The following is an 18,535-nucleotide window of genomic DNA, read 5'->3' as shown; positions in this document are numbered from 1 at the left end:
AGCATAGTTTTTTGGACTTTGCATTGATGGATGAACCTATGTGTTGGGCCCGATTGATCGGTGGTCACAAAACGCAGTGGTTAGTAGCAACTGATAAAATTCTTCAAATCGTCAACCTCTCAATTAACCAACCAACTACGTAGGACCTCAAAACTTACAGAGACAAAGAACACAATAAGAACTAAACTGAAACTTTTTCTATTTTTGTAAAAATCTAACTTTGATTAAATACAAATAAATAAATAAAAACATATTAGTAACTTATATACAATGTTGTTTTTGTTTTGTTAGTTTCATTCATGTATAATGCGCACCAGACCCGAGGGTACTAGGGCGCAGTACAGGATATGCGAGGCATAGGTTACATAGTTACGTAGTTACACGTATAATTAACAATATATACAAGATGTATCACTAGTACAGTGAATTATATACAGAATATTAAACAGTTTGCAGGAAGTATATCATTAGGCTAGTGGGGGGTAAGTATTGCTAGCTTGCTGACCAATTGTTTCAGTTTGTTAATGTAATTGTATCTGAATTTCGGGTATGATTTCTCCTCACATATAGTGTAGGGGTAGTGAATTCCATACTTCGGCTGCCCGGACGGGGAAGCTGGTGCCTCCAGCCTTGGTGAGTTTAAATCTAGGAATGATAAGTGTGTTGGCATTGGAGATTCTTGCAGGTCTGGAGGATCTTCTTTCTACAAATTTGTCAGTAAGGTAGGGAGGAGCCATGTTGTTGAGGGCTTTGTGAGTGAGGGAAGCTACTGTCAGTAGTATTTTATCTTGGGTAGACAACCAGTTGTTATTGCGCCTTATCTTAGAAATGTGTGCTCGTCTAGGGATACCAACGGCAGCTCTCAGGGCGTTATTTTGTAGAATTTGAATTCTGTGTATGATGTGTTTGTTGGCCCCGATATATAAGGCGTTGCAGTAGTCGAGTCTAGATAGAGCAAGAGCTCTAGCTAGAATCATGCAATTGTCATTAGAGATAAAGCGTTTCCCTGCTCTGATAAGCTTACATGTGTAAGCTGTGGCCGAAGCCAATGAGTTCACCTGTTTGTTGAAGGAGAGGGTAGCATCTAGATGGAAGCCTAGAGTCTTCACTTCACTGTAACATTATGAAGCATTTTCACTTATAAAAACCTTTTCAATTAATAGAAAATACTCTGTTAAAGGGTCATTACTGTTAAGATGTTCCCCACCCTTGGGACTCCTTTGCCCCAGCAGTTAGCTAGGGCCCTCCCATCTTAGGATCTTTTGGCAGTTCTCTCCTGGGCTCCCATGAGCACTTCACCATCCATACTGCCCCTTTTATTTATGCACTTCTATCACTGCACAATGCATATATGCATTTATAGGAGCACTATGTACAATGTTTCGGTATATGTATGGGAAATGTAGATGCAAAAGATTATTAGAACATTGTTAAGTGGACGTTGGTGCGTGGACGTTTAATATGTTGATAGGCTATGCGTAGAGTTTTTTTAAGTGATTGGTGGATATATGTGTGAATGCTTTAAAGAAGGTAATGAGGGAGTGTTACAAACATAAAAGTAAAACGAGTAGAAATACTGTTTTGTGTGAAGGTGTGCATGTGCAATCCAAGTTTTCTAATAAGGCATGGGCTAGACATGGGAATGCAGAGACTGTGGATAGTCATAAATGGCAATGGACTATGGTGTTTATTGACATTTGTGATGTCATCTTTCATGTACTGGGTGTTTGTCTTAGCAGTGCACGGTGGTGGTGTGAGTTATGGCTGCTTAGCTTACCATAACTGGCAAATTTCTGGCGGTTTTCGGGTTTTACTTGTAACCATAACTTTCCTTTAACAAAGTTTACAAATTGAATTTCATAGCTTTTTATTAGTGCAACTTAACCGTAACGTCCCTTTAACAACGTGTTTTCATTGAATATATATATCTCAAAGTTTAAATACATCCTTGGTTTCCTTAGTACACCATCAAGTTTCCCCACTACAAATGAGTGCAGCCTAAGGAGATCATCAGTCAATGCAATAGCTGAACATGTATATTTTGTTTATGCTTAAAATTACAATATTGCGAACAAAATCGTAGGAAGTATGTGCATAATCCGTTTTTTTCAGTCCAAATTGTTGTTTCAGCAATTACTAAATCAAACAAATGGTGGTAGAGCGTCGGCTGCATGGTTGCAATCCGCCTGTTTTTTTCTGAAACAGACAAAGAAGTTATTATGACTCCCGCAGATCTGTAACAGTCCACAAAGGCTAACTCCGTATGGCCGCCCAATAGAAGCATTGTGTAAAGTGGAAACTCTGGTAAGTAGGCCAGGGACGTCATTTCACCAAAATGCCAGGGGTAGCGGAAGTGACATCACCCGACCCTTGACCCTCTGATGACATCACAGGAAGTGATGTCATTAGACCCCGCCCCAAAGTGATATAGCGGGTAGCGATGGTACACGACATTTCACCCGTTGAAAAAACAGGAAGTGGCATCACATAGCATTGTAAACTATGAAAAATATAGTTATGATATCACTATATGATGTACATTCATACAAGAATGGATCGCTATATGTATCATTAAGTTCAGTGTTTATTGGCCCGTATTACCAAATGACTGTGTATGCAAGCAGACGTCCATGACCAAATGATAAGCGTAAGTGCTATATAATAACACATCATTAAGCGCTTTATATAGAAAAAATATACACCCAATATCACCCAACCTGTGTTGGTACTCATTTATCGACCTCAGAAGGATGAACGGCTTAGGCTTAGTGAGGCGTTTAAGAACAGACTAAATCAGTGACTCACCCCCTGAAGTGTGCCTGAAATAAACATTTAATGAGGCCAGCAATTACTGTATAGAATTCCAGAAAGACACATTATTTGGTATACCTATTCTTTCTTATTTAGGGTCAGTGCTGAAAGTGTTAGAAGAAAAATAAGAACAAGTGCCTCAAGTTTTTTTTTTTAAGGGGCCTGAACAAGAAAGCCAGCCACCCCAGAAGTAAAGAGCCACAGCCCAGGAGCTTGCATAACTTAAAAAAAAAAAAAATTTTTTTTTTTTTTTTAGTAGAGGTCGCAAGGGACACCACAGAGGTCGCAAGGGACACCACAGAGGTCGCAGTTGCGACCCCTGGCGACCCCCAAATGACGTCCCTGAAGTAGGCCAGTTCATAGCAGGCCTACGATTGCCCACAGAGCGCAATGGATAAGACCCACGAAGACTAGCTTGCTATTGCTTGCCAATCCAATCGTATAAAAGCGGCCCAAAAGAAACATGTTCAGCAGCTAAGACGAATTAATACAGTAATATTTAAAAAGGGGGACCTCTCAGAAACTGCAGAAGAACTTGAAAATTATATCTGAGGACAGGACAATACATTGAGAGGTTCAACGTTCAAAACACCCCTTTATAACTAGATTTAAAGGTGTAGTAAATTTGAATGGGGGAGTAATTTAAGAAAACATTCAGTACTTGTTTATACCACATTGGTGTGATTTCCCATGCTCCTAGGGTGGTAAATGAAATTTGAAAAGTATGTGTATAGAGTTTTCATAATTTTACATTTCATTTAACACTCCATGGGACTGTGCAGTATTGCGCAGGTGCAGTGGGGGCACAAACGGCACCCAGCATTCTCATCTCCTCCACCTCAGTGACACAAGTTAATTTAAGCCAGCATGGGATATCATACTAGCATAAGTGCTTTGGAGTCCTTTGGAATTTGACAGTTTAAAGCCTCTGCTGGAATGTAGTGGATTACAGAGTTATTGGAATGACTCCTGCCATGAGTACAAGGTGGTAGGCATTAGCATTTGTTTGCAACATGAAGTTCAAGTAGTGCATGACAACTGGATCGGCAACAATTTGCATGGATATTTAGCACTTCGCAGTGAAAATGATTACAATTGCACATAAGGGACTGCATTGTATGTAAGTGCTCATGCTGGTGGTTCCCTCCATATAATGAGCTGCTTTTTTCGATAATCATTTCAAATGTGGGAAACTGGTCGCATAGTCACCTGCAAAGACACGTTGTTATCTATCCTATAATTAAGGTATGCATGTAGATGTGTATGTGTCATCCACAATAACAGATTGCCAACCATATGTTCTACTTTCTTTAAAAGTTGCCCATCGGAACATGGATCCATTTAGCGGATCTACTTTGTTTTGTGCTCACATTGACTTTGCTATAATATAATCGATGTGCATCATATCTAGTCCTCACATTTTGAAGTCTGACTGTAAAGCTTATACATTTGTCATTATTTGTAGTAGCTGGGAAGAAAGATTTCGTAAATGTTGATTCCATGAGTTAGTGGGAAGCCCATCCATGTCCTTGCCATAGGCTGCAGAACGTATAGGACTACATTATCATTCTCATTTTTCCAAATGAGTCTTTTGTTTGGCAAACAGAAATGTGAGTTGAGGATTGCATGGTTCTTTTTGAGCCTCGGGTGCTGCAACACACCACATTATCAGCGAAGTGTGTACCACCTCCAACAATCCTTTATATCTGCTGCTTTGCCATGCTGGATATTCAGACCTACTTGGAATGGATGAAAATGTTAAATCATAGGTATGTGTGTCACTAAAATCTCACTTGGTTCAGATATTGGGCGTAGTTAACCAAACATTCTGGATACTGGCAGCAACAAACCAAGTGTTTGTTACATCCTTCAATCAGGCACAAAAAGCAGTGCCCACCAATTTTCTAGCTGATTTTTTTGCCCATCTAAATAAAAAGTCTGGTCTTAAGTATATTATAGTGTGCCTGTCGCTGCACTATAGTTAAGGTGTGTAGTGAATACTATAGGCAATAAAATAAAAAGTTGCTAGCAAATTTTGATTCATATGACAGATTTGGTTGAAATGTTGAGGACATTTTTTACTAAGGATAGAAACCATTATGCCCCCTAGACTGGACATATTCAAAAAGGTTCATTAAAAAAAGAAATTGCTATTAAGAAGAAAAAAACACTTTTGGCCTAGTCACCATTCATTTTCTCATAGACAAAAAAGGTCAATTTGTGCTGGACTATACAGAGGAAACCAATAGATGGAATTGGACAAGGTCCGAAACAACTTAGGCACGAAGCCTTGATTTTTGGGGTCTAGGGTTATGATTTCCAGTATTTTTTTTAAATATTTGTCATAGAAGGGGGTGCTCCCTGTCCCCCCAAAAATAGAGATATATCCCATGGTGCTTTGCAGGATGAGGCTTTTTAAAAATGAAAAAGCTGCCATCTTTTTTTCAAATTTGAATAATGGAAAACAAAAAGCAGAAAAAATGGCATTTGGCAACTGTGAAAAGGAATCAGTGTAGAGGTAGGTTAGAGGGGAGGTAGAGGGCACCATGTGAAATGCATGAGTTGGAAGTGGACAAGGCACTGAGTTTGCAGTACAAACCTTTTCCCATAGTCACGTTTAATCAGTCCTATAATCACAACTGCCAGTTAAAATGAGATTGGGCAATGAAAGTGTATCACACAGAATAATGAGTGTTTTAATGGGTATGGGAGAGAGAAAGGGAGGCACATGAATGCCTGTGGGAGTGGGGGCAAACCTGCCATGAGCAGAGATGCAGGTGGTGAGTGGGGGAGCTGGGGAACATTTTTAATCACCATTTGTCCCGATAATCGCAGTTAATCCGAAACTACCAATAATCTCAGCTATGGGTAGCACAATGCTATTATAGCCACGGTTATGAGAAAAAAGTTTTTAAAAAAGAAAACATTATGGGCCTGATTCATGGAACATTTTCCTATGGGATTGCACCATTATGAAACACTTCCTTGAATCAGGCCCTATATTTATACAGTTACAGTGAGGTTGGGGTGAAAAATCACTGACCATGACAAAAGGCCATGGGCAGTGGCTTGGTAGCCTTTTAAAAGGCTGAAGGACTAGTACTGTTGAAAAATATACAGCAGGCACGGCCAAAGGCAGTGGCCACTGGCAATGGCAGATGGTTCTTTCTAGTGGCCTATTAGAGTTAAAAAATAGAAAGTGGGCATGGCCTAAGGGCTTGGGCACTGGCACTGGCCTTGCCCAAAGGCCTAGGCTAGTGTCCAGGGAGTGATTTTAAATATACAGTGGGCATGTGGGAATGGCTGAGGCCATGGCTAGTGGGCAGCAGTGTTTTAAAAAATACAGTGGGTATGTCTAAAGTTGCAGCCATGGAAGATAGCCATATGCCAGCCACACTTAAGGTTTGTAGCATGTTGGGAAGTATGCTGAATATTTTGAACGGACACACACAGATATCCAAGCATTGCAGACCAGTTACAAAAAATGTACAGAAAAATGTACATTTTGTACTTTTTACATTGTGTGCACTATGTAACATACCTGCATGCCAAATTTCAGGTTTGTAGCATGTTGGGAAGTATGCTGAACATTTCAAACATTCACACACTCATATCCACAAATTTCCCTTTTATATATAAAGAGATAGAGATAAGAGAAAGGATTCACAATGCCATCCAAAAATGGCATTATTTGGGATATAGCAGATGGGAGATACCAACAGGAACATGCAGAATTAAGCCTATCATGAGTTTCCCAATGCACTGAATTTCAAGAGTTGTGTTGCGTTTTATTTACTCAACTTAACTGCACTTCAACAAAAATTGTAAACATTTTTATATTAAGATACATTTTTCAAGGGTAATCTGTGGTCATTCTTATGTTTCCAACATGCTCTTTATCTTATAGAAAGAAGGCTGGGGTATTTCATGAGAGAATAGGGATAAGACAGAATCTTCATCTCGGAACAATACGTTTCCATTGGCTATTCTCATTGTTGATTATGTGCATTCCTCAATATTACAACTGCAATATATACTTAAATTGATCATTGGAAATACACATGGTTAATTTAAAATATAACTATGCTATCTCTGATAGTCTGATGACCTTTCCCTATCATTAAAAGTCATACATGTGAGGATACATTTAGATTGGGATATTTTTACATTTATTTTACCCTCATCTGAATATAAATCTAGTATTAGATTTTAACAACTCAAAAGTACCAAAGGTACTAAAATCACATTTGGGTATCACCAATGCTTTTAAAGGATATCCCATTATGGGATTATTGAGAGGTTTCTGCAATGAGATTGCTTAATTTACACTCATCAGGACCGTACATCAAATTGCTGTGTATGGTTTTTGTATGTTTTTTGGGTCAAGGAACCACTACCATGCCTTCCACATCTGGCTGGATTTATACCATTTCTTTGATGGGGAAACATAAAAATAGAAACACTTAATAGTCTCCTGTGTGTATTTTAGTATACACTTAAAAAATGCTGGTTATTTCTGAAACTGTTTGCAAAACATGTTTTTCATTTGTTATGCAGGTTTCCAATTGTGCATACTGACCGTAGGTTTGACATTTTAAAATGGAAAGAATCAGGGTGGTCTGGCCCGAAATCTCTAGTCAAGTTCTAAATTACTGAAGGATCTCCTTCATTCTTTGCAAGTGGCCGTTATGTTTGGGCAGGCAGGCACTTACCTAGGGAGCGCGATGTAGCTCACTTCGAACGCTGAATACATCTGACCAGCAATCGGCAGTTTGAATGCATATATGAGCATCATGTTGTCACTACTTGAAACAGTGTGCTGACGTATATTTGGAGGAACAATGTGCTCTTAACTAATGTTACCAGATGGCGAACACACCTCCTGAAAAAACACCCACCATTTTAGAGTGCATCTGGCAAACCCTGAGGTGTCTCCATGGATACATGATTTAAGATGTCCCATTCATGAATAAAGATCTTCCTTGCCATATCTGATATAGGAGGAATCAGAGATTAATCATGCAAAGTGAAGGCAAGTCCCTGAACGCTCACACCAGAGAGAATACAAACTGCTAGGGAAGAAAGGCCCAAGTCGATCTTGTAAGGATAACAAGTTTAAACTCACACACAGATGAGAGCAACATCAAAGAACTCTGCTGCAAAGAATGTTCTGCCGAAAAGTAGCACAAGCAGAATCTTATAAAAAAAACATGTTCATGCATGATGCAATACATAAGGTAACATCCTGCGAGGCTGGTTGGTAGGAGGCCTATGCAGGATCTGCCTGCTCTATAGGAAATGCCAGGCCATCAGTTCCAACCAAATCCGTCCGTCTTCTGTCACGTCGGTGCAGTGATGATCATCTTCTTCTTACATTGAAGGTCAAAGAACAAATTAACTATACTTCTGACATAATGTAGCTTTATCACTATACTGTGCACCTGGCAATCCTCAAGATGGGCACAAAGGAGATTCTGAGACATAGGGCCCCAAGGTCTCGACCCTCGTTTTGAACTATAATGTATCGCTCTGAGCACTTCGTAATACAAATCACACGATTGTCGCTTCAACGATGCGCGATGTGCATCTTCTTTGAACATTTCAAGATTTGTTACTTTGGGGTTGGTGGTTAAAGGGGGGCACCTGACACCATGGAATTCAAGGATCTTAAGGTTTAGTCAAGGATATGGGCTTTAACTCATCATCTCCTGCGAATGGTCAGGTCATGCTTTGGCCAGTGTGAGATAACATGCACACCAGGCGCACGTCTGTGAACACAGCCTTGTAGGGCACATTCCTCTTGAGTAAAATACACATCTTTGCAACACTGTTAGAAAAATGAATACACATTGTGGTGGTTGGGTGTGTGGCCTCATGGGAGCTCGGGCATGGCTGGAGTTTTCCCTTGTCTCTGTTGGGCCTAGTGCATGCAATGCTGCATCCGCCGTGCAAGCCTTACCTTTTACCTATAATTAATAATATCTAACGCAAAAGAGCAATGTTGATCCCGCCATGTGCTATACTATGTTGGTTGATTGTATTTAATTATATTGAAGTGGGGTCCTTTATATTGCAAGATGGTCCTTTCACTGTCCCCCCTGTCCCATCATAGTGCTTTGAATGCATCTCACCTCACTCTAAAGCATGTAGGGGGGTGGGACGGTGCTGCCCCCTTCCCAACAGACGTACGATCTGACTTCTATTCCAAAATCTGGGCTAGCATTGAATCTCTTAAGTTGTAGCGGAGACAAAGAGAAGTACCAATATTTCCCCATGGGTGACCACATCGACTGCGAAAGGGCCACCATCTTTGAATACAACTGGCAAGGCTAATTCAGTTGGAGTAGTCTATTTACAAATCCAAGTGACAGACATCACTCACGTAAGCAAGATAAAACATTTTATAACACTCTTTATACTGGCATCCAGTCACAATGCTTTTCAAGTAGTCTGATGCCTCATAAGGGAGGTTATCTGGTGGCTAAAGAGTGCCAATGGATTTACTGATTGAGTCCAGTCTTGTCTTTGTGCAATCTAAAGATACATTCTGTTCTCTCACAAGTAATAGTGATGCTACGTTGCCACCCGTGCTGTTTGTTTTACATTATCTCCAGAATCACCCATGTCAGGCCAATAGATGGATGATTGAATTGAATAAAATGTTTGACTAATGGAGATGTCAAGCTTTTAATTATGGTACAGGATTTGTGTTCAATGATTCTTTTGTTAATAGGTTGATTTGTCATACCAATATATCTCAAAATACATGGACATGTGATCATATACATGACATTCTTTGTGTTACAGTTAGTACAATCTGTCTGCAACCATGAGTATGTCAACCCTATATGTATTGTTTTACTGCAACATGTGTGTGCACATACCAAGCAGGCTCCACATGGAGCATGTCTCATGAGTTGTGTGTTAGACCATAGAGATAGTGCCCAACTTTACCCAAGGGCCGAAACATGTCGACTACCATACACGACTAGAGAACACTGGAAGTCTTACATCTAACTGCTACAACTCGAAGTAGTCTGTTTGTACCAATGACAAATACCCCCTCCATATATCAACTTTGTGTTTTATCATGTGTTATAAATTTGTGAAATATTGATTGTTTTTATGTATATATATATATGTTTTTGGTGACATCCAATTATACTAAAATTGAGTTTTTTGATATTTGGATAGGAGAAAGTGGTTCTTTTATAGTGTCTACCTTGTTTTGTCACGTTACGTGATATTTGGGAATTACGACGTTCTGCACTGTACAATAGAGAGTACCATCCACCCTGATATGTATAGGTGGAGAGTGGGGTCATCTGTTTCAGTTTTCTAGTATATTTATCTTATTTTGGCTCTCCCGTTCTTGAAACAGATCCCCCCTTAACAAAAAAGTTCGGAAGATTACCTTAGGTGATGTAAGTATTAAGGATAGCCCGTGGCTGGAAGGTACAACTTGTACTTGCAAAATTTCTGAATTTGGTAATTTGTAATTAAGTCTAACAAGATGGAAAGTGTAAACACGCTATCTTTCTCTGAAGAATACTACCAGAGACTCATGGGACTGCCTTCTATTCTGGCAGCAGACTCAACAGGAATTAATATACCTGTACAAACTAATGAACTTGACATATAGACTCAAAAAAGTAAAAATTAATAAGAACAGAGTCACACGGGCAGATGATGCTGGCATACCTCAAAGCGGGAATAATCCCAGAAGGCCTACAAATAAAGAACATTCCATGCGTGTTCACAGATAACACAAAATTTAAAGGCAGTTTTAGTGCAGTCGGCAACAAATGCTCTAGAGATCTCTTAATTCTGATCATTGACACCTCTGCGGAGGAGGCAACTTAACCAAAGATAGAGATTGAGACTCTTGAAATCAAATTGAAAGGAGATGAACTGATAAAAGATATTAAGGAGAAATTAGACAAAATTTATGAGGAAGTAATGAAATTCAAAAAAGTAACTTTGGACAAGAAGATCTGGAAATACAAAAGAGATGCTGAAACATTTAAAGAAACAAATACATATCCGTATTTGATGGAGTCATATTATCAAGACCAAAACAAATTAGCTCAAAATAAAGGGAGAAATACAAATATGTCACTTTCTCCAATACCTCAAATACAATGAGTATTGACTCTGACAGTTCAGCCTCTGCTACCAACACCAATCCAAACAACCAGCACCATTTTCAGCGGGGCCGAGGGAAGAGACCACGCAACTGGTACCAGGGGCCCCCCAGGATGCATATCCTCAACCTGAGAGGCCCCCCTCAAACATGGTAATTCCAGTCTTTAACTTGTCCTCTCACCTCCTCACAACAGCAGAAGCACAAGTGTTGAAAAATGGATTGAGTTCCGTTCCGACGACCAAAGCGAAAGATTTCGAAACACAACTTGAATCGCAGAAATTCTTTCGCCTCATCCGTTTGAAATATGTTTTTAAAGATAAACCGGTTTCGAGAAAAACACAAAGTGTGACGGGCTTAAAACCCCCTTCGGTGTTCACTCCTCTAAACAACATGGTCTCTCAGGCCATAGTAGCTTTCGAAAATAAGATCATTGAAGAAAGCAAACTTTTTTACAATATAACAACCGCCATAAAGATAACATGTCCCGGGTGGAAAGAGATGCTTTGACAACATTACAAGACAATCAATCTTTCCATATAAAACCTTCGGATAAAGGGGGTGGTATCGTCCTTTGGGACAAATTGATGTATGACACTGAGGTCAACACACAACTCTCCAATCCAGTTTTCTACCGAAAGCTGGACAGAGATCCAACACCACGTCTAAGAGAGGAAATAAAAAGCTTAATGGACCATGCGCTGAACGAGTCATGGATTGAACCTGAAGAACACCAATTTTTGGTTAAAACCAACTCTACAATTCCGGCCTTTTATTTACTCCCTAAAGTCCATAAAAATGCATTGACACCTCCCGGCAGACCAATTGTTTTGGCGATAAATTCTATTTTAGAACCATTATCAGTGTATTCTGACTGGTTTTTGAGGCCTTTTGTGAGAACCATGAAATCATTTGTAACAGACACAACGAGCATGGTTAACTTGATTCAGAACTAAATCTTTGACAATAACATCTTACTCGTGACACTAGATGTCACGGCTTTGTATACCAGTATACCACAGGCCGAATGCTTAAAAGTGGTTGAACAATATTTGAAAAAACGAACCACGACATTGGAAAAGGTTCCGACGGCATTTATACTTGAATGTATAAGAATTACCTTAACAGCGAATTTTTTTCGCTGTGAAGGGATTTTTTATCGCCAAATCCATGGAACCAGAATGGGGGCCACTTTCGCCCCGGATTTGGCCAACTTGTTTATGGATAATTATGAAATGTATCCATTTATAACATCAACAATCCATTCAAAGAATATATAGGCCAATGGTATCGATACATCGACAATGTATTTATGGTATGGAAGGGTAATAAAACCACCCTCGAAAATGTCCTAGTCTGGCTTAACAGCCAAAATGGACACATAAAATTCACAATGTCGGCTGACGAGACGGAACTTCCGTTCCTAGATCTCTTAATTTATAGATCAGATACGGGACACCTCTTTACAAAGCTATATCGGAAGCCCACCGATAAAAATACACTTCTAAAATACAACAGCTTCCATCCTTTGGCCCTACGCGATCATTTACCACTAGGCCAATTCTTAAGGATTAGAAGAAACTGTTTGAACGTATCGGACTACATAAAAGAAGGCAAGGACCTTAAATCTAGACTGAAAACCTGCGGATGTCCCAAGAAGGTCATTCATTTGACCTTTAAATGGGCCAAACACTCCAACAGAGAGCAGTCCTAGATCTCGAACCCAAAATAAAGGAGGACAAAATCACTTGTGTAACTACATTTAGCCCGATTAGTAATAAGTTGAGGAAGAGTATCAAAAAGAATTGGCATATCCTACAAACAGCGAATTTTAACCCTATTACACCATGTTTCGCTTTCAAGCGGCAAACATTTTTTAGAGAGATGTTAGTAAATACATATCCTACAAAAGCACCAGTACCTAGCCAAAACACCCTCTGGCTCCTTCCCCCAGTAGTAGGCCACTTTAAGTGTGGCCACTGTGTGGTTTGCCCTTTAACTAAGAACCTAAAATCTATTGAATTGAATGGGAAAGACTGGGTGTTTCGAGAATTCTCGAATTGCATGTCCACATGGGTGATCTATGGTATTAAGTGCCCTTGTAACTTAATATACATAGGAAAAACTAAAAGATGTATAAAATAGCGCATTTGCGAACATAAATCGTTCCTAAAAAACAAAGTGGCTAACAAACCCTTGGTGGCACATTACAAAATTTTCAAACACAAATACACTGAAATGTTTTGGTTCATACTACAACAAATCCCCTCAACTGAAAGAGGAAGAGATAGAGAAAGGCTGCTTAGTATGAGCAAACAACGTTTGATTTATTCTCTTAATACCGCAAACCGCAGGTTAAATGTAGCTGTAGAGTGGAATTCACTTTTGGTATAAATACAACTCTTCTACCTTTCCTTCTTTTTGAATAAGATGTGGCAATATCCGGGCTGCACATGGTATATCTGTTGTGGTGCATTAGGGGTACTACAGTCCATAGCAGATGCCGGGGCAGCATACACGCCTTCCCCAGGGATTATACCTGTTGCAGTGCATTATGGTTACTGCAGTCCATAGGAGATGCCTGTGCTGCACATACCCCTTCTTCTTCTTCGTTTTTTTAGGCGCTATATTTAACAATGCAAGCCCAGTTTTCCGACATATGCAATCCATCGTGTGAAATAATGTTCCTAAAATTCGGATATGATATCTAGGAACACCAACTAATATAGACAAAACAAGTCTACAGCTCCTTTAAATCCAGGTAGCTCATGAGTCCATCAGTATCACGTGATCACAGATGCGACTTAATATAAAAGACGGAGCGGTTTTTGACTTTCTTGCAAACTCCGAGGCCACGTCAACACGTTTGGAAAAAGAACAGAAGCACGGCTGCCAAAGCTCCCGCGTTTCCTGTCTACGGTGACACTGAGACCGCAGAGATTCATCAAGCCTTAATGGAAATGTAAGTTTGTTTCTCGGATGTAAAAAGCCTGAATGTCATTTACTTTTTGAAATGAAAAACAATGTTGTCCGATGTATTTCTTCACTGTGGCCTCTGTTTTGTCCTTTGAAAAGAAATACACAAAAATACGCACGCCTATTAACCGGGCGGCTTGTTTTTTGATACTGATACTGGGCTATTTGTTGCGCCCATTTAGAGGTATGACTCTCCCACTGTCTTGCTTTTAGGATGCACACTATAGTGACTGGGATGTCTAGAGTGAAGTCGCTAGCAAGTAACTGAGTGCCTTGCCGTTGTTAGCAGTATTGTAATAGCCTGCAATAGTTGCATCTAGACTGTGTACCCTCAGCCTGACATTGTGCGCCATGCCTTGATAGCAGCATTAGCCCATGTGCCCTTCCTTTGCTAGCCACATTAGACTATGAGTGCCCAACCTTGTGATAGCTGCATCCAGATTATCTGATCTCGCTTTTCAGTACACATGTGCCCTACTTTTGATTATTGCTTTTAGCTCATTTTGTGCCTCACTAGCATTAGATAGCTGTGCCTGCCTAGATCACTCTCATTCTTGGCTGTATTTTGATTCTCAAATCTAGATCTACCGACAGATTTAGTTTCTATGACCTGCTACTTCACCTGCCCACCTAGAAAACTAGACTAATTAGCCTTTCACCTAGTTACAGGATACTCTACACATTATATAATGCACCTTTTATTGGCCAACACTTGGGCACATTACTCATACTACTGGGCATTCAAAGTATGTCACCCTTTACAGGAACTATAATACAACAACCCATGATACAATGTAACATAGCCGAGAGAAATGTAAGATTACGAGCTCGACTACCGAGAATCTTTGATCCTCTTATCAAATATGAAACAAACAACCTTCAAACCAAAATGGCCACTGAACCCAATCCCAAACCTAGCATTCACAACTACAAAAGGCAGCACAACCTTCAAATAAATAGAGAAAAAAGCTGCACCTCCACAGCGTCAATAAACCTTGTCTTACTCCCACCTACAAACTCCATACCCAATCTTAAAGGAGCCTTAATAAACGCTAGATCTTTAGTCGCCCATGCCATAGAAATATCCAAAGTCATCTCTAGTGAAGACTACGACTTTCTAGCCATAACAGAAACATGGCTGCATGAGGCATCAGGCCCAGCACTATCCCTAGCAGTTCCTGACAACTACACTCTCCTTAGAACGGATAGATGTGGATCTCGAGGTGGCGGACTAGCCATCATCGCCAAAACGAAGCTTGGTATGAGACTTACTCCTTCACCAACCATTGAATCTTGCGAGATAATGTCCAGTAAGACTCCCACAGATAACTCTCAAACTCTTAACCTCCACCTGATATATGGACCTCCTAGTTCCATCAAGACTTTCATAGAAGACTTATCTACCACCCTATCAGAAAATCTCAAGGACACCACCCAATCAATATTACTTGGCGACCTTAACATTGGCTTCAATGAGATCAATGACCCACAAGCCATAGCAGCCTCCAACATTCTGACTGAACTGGGCTACACGAAAAGAGTGTTTGAGCCTACACATATCAAAGGGAGAACCCTAGATTGGATTGCTGACCATAACTGCAAAATCTCCACCCTCACTATCTCACCACAAATATGGACAGATCACCATCTAATTTCATTCTCATTGGACTCTACAACTCCTAAACTGCAACAACCTTGTGCACCACCTGCACTTACCAGAAACAAAAAAAATATGACACTACACAAACTACTCCCCGGTATCATGCCCACTTTGAACGCTTTACCTAACAACCTAAACCCCAACGAATTAGTGGAAGAATTTAATAATATTATGAACAAAACCCTCAATGATATCGCTCCACTTAAGCTTAGAAACAGTAAACCACAGAGCCACCTGAATAACTGGTTCACCTCTCTCCTAAAAAATCTTAGATCAGAAAAAAGGAAATGGGAAAATACATGGAAAGCCCACCCCACTCCGGAAAATAAACTGAAATTAACTAACATTTCATCTCAATATAAAAAATAAATCATCTCAGCTAAACAAGAGACCTACAACAACAGAATTACACAAGCTAATTCAAGCACAAAAGAACTGTTCGCCATACTCAGAGAACTGGAAAATCCCATAAAGCCTCAAGATAACTGCATTAAAGATAAAAAATGGTGCTCTGAAATCTAGTATGCATTATCCAATAAAGTCCTAAACCTCCAAAAGAAAATAGAACTAAAACGAGAGACCTTAGCATCGGCCACATCACCCTCTACTAAAACGCCTTCCAACCTTAATCCAACCACCCAATTCCACTTCTCCAAAGTCTCTATACTAGAGGTGGAGAAAGTAATACTTGTTCTAAAACCATCCAATTGCAAAGGAGACCTTTGCCCAGCACAACTTATCAAAGATGCTGCACGAGACCTAGCACCGTTCATCACAAAGTTGATTAATGCCTCCTTTACCACAGGTTCCATCCCAAGCAACCTAAAAGAGTCCTGGGTGCTCCCACTCCTTAAAAAGGCAACTTTAGACCCAGCTATTCCCACTAATTTTAGAACGATTACTACCGTACCGTTCCTATTGAAGATTCTGGACAAGGTGGCATATATCCAAATCCAGAACTTCCTTGAACAAAACCAACTGCTAGGCTCCCGTCAATCTGGTTTTCGTCCACTACACGGCACAGAAACTGCATTGATTGATCTAAAAGCCCAAATAGATAAAGTACGAGCACTTCTCCTCCTATTAGATTTATCTGCCGCATTTGACTTAGTAGATCATAAAGTCTTGTCGAACCATCTAGATTCAGCAGCACACTTCTCTACTGAGGCTATAGTGTGGATCCAATCATTCCTTAGCGACCGCACCATGAGGGTCTTCTCACCTACTGCAGCTGCAGACCCCATCCCCATCACCTGCGGCGTGCCACAGGGATCTTGCGTTTCACCAACGCTTTATAACATTTTCACTAAGCCCCTGTTTGATGATTTGGACCACCTGGGTATCGTGTATACTAACTACGCTGACGATACCCAGATCCTCCTCCCACTCACAGGGGACTACAAAAAGGACTCAGCACTAGTGAACAAAATCTACAGCATCGTTCAGGCATGGATGGCAACCCATGTCCTATGCCTGAACGATGATAAAACCGAGCAACTTATCATAGGCACTGCTTCCCTCATTAACAAACTAAATACAAACTACTCCTCCTTCATCATCGATGAGAACTGTATACAAGTAGCCAAAGAAATAAAAACGTTAGGTATATACCTTGACTCCACCTTATCATTCTCCAAACAAGTAAATTCCCTAGCCTCATCAACAGCTTACACATGTAAACTAATCAGAGCAGGAAAACAATTCTTATCTCAGCACAGTTGTCTAACATTAGCCAGAGCCCTAATCATCTCCAAACTAGACTACTGCAACGTATTGTACATAGGAGCTACTAAATCCACCATCTACAAAATTCAGATACAGCAAAACAATGCCCTGCGAGCAGCATTGAACATTCCCAAGAGAGAACACATCTCAGAAACAAGAAGGAAACACAAATGGCCCTCCGCCTACGAGAAAATCAGACTCAAAACTGCATCCCTCACATACAAATCACTTTATAATAAAGCCCCACAATACTTAAAGGACAGATTCACCAGAACACACTCCACCAGACAAACCAGACTAGCCAACACCAATCGCCTCCAAGTACCCCGATTCAAACTCACCACCATAGGCGGATCTAGCTTCCCAGTGAAAGCTGCTCAATTGTGGAATGAAATACCTATCACTGCGAGGCTAGAACAATCTTTCACCAAATTCAGACAATATGTGACCAACTGGTTGACGACAACAAATGTTAAATGAATGCATGAATTTGTTCCTACCTGTCTGTTACCTGCCACATGTTTTACTCGCCTGTAAACCTATAACCATTGTAACCTGTAACCTGTAACCGTTCTCTAAGCTGTACATCTTCTTACCTTCTGCACCCTTATACCCCAGGGTCCGGTGCGCATAATAAATACTAAACAAACAAACAAACAGACAAACCTTGTATAGTTTTTAGTGTTGTTGCAGTGATCTAGAATAAGACCTTTGATCACAAATTGTTGCTCCCCCTTCCTGTTTCTTGTTAGGCAAGGAGGTTTTTCCAACACAGCAACGTGGGTGAATGAAGTCGCCGTTGATTGATGAGTTTACACGAGGAACACACATACAGACTTAAGCGACCTCTATAGTGTTTTGAAGGTAAGAATCCATTTCATAAATGGGATATGGGTACCCTAGCATATATACATTAATTAACCCCCAGGAGCCCAGAAGGGACACATTCATGTTTTGTGTCATGTTCTTAGATTTTAGCAATAAGAACCAACACAACATAAAGTTGTCTGTAACAAATGTGCCACATGAGGTAGCCTTCTTCAGAGAAAATAGCAGGCATGAGGGTGCGAATTTGACCACCTCTCCTTTTGTGTGTACCTCCTTCTCATCTTGGATTTGCCCAGATGTAGATTGTAAAAGAAATCCAACTGAGGGTGGACTAATACATCCACAAAGCAAAGACTTTGTCTGTTTACTGATGAACAGCAATTTTCCTGAAA

The sequence above is a fragment of the Ambystoma mexicanum genome, chromosome 7q, assembly GCF_040938575.1.
Source record: "Ambystoma mexicanum isolate Mex_15411 chromosome 7q, UKY_AmexF1_1, whole genome shotgun sequence".
Taxonomy (NCBI): domain Eukaryota; kingdom Metazoa; phylum Chordata; class Amphibia; order Caudata; family Ambystomatidae; genus Ambystoma; species Ambystoma mexicanum.
The sequence above is the reverse complement of the archived record's forward strand: the minus strand, read 5'-3'. Positions refer to the sequence as shown.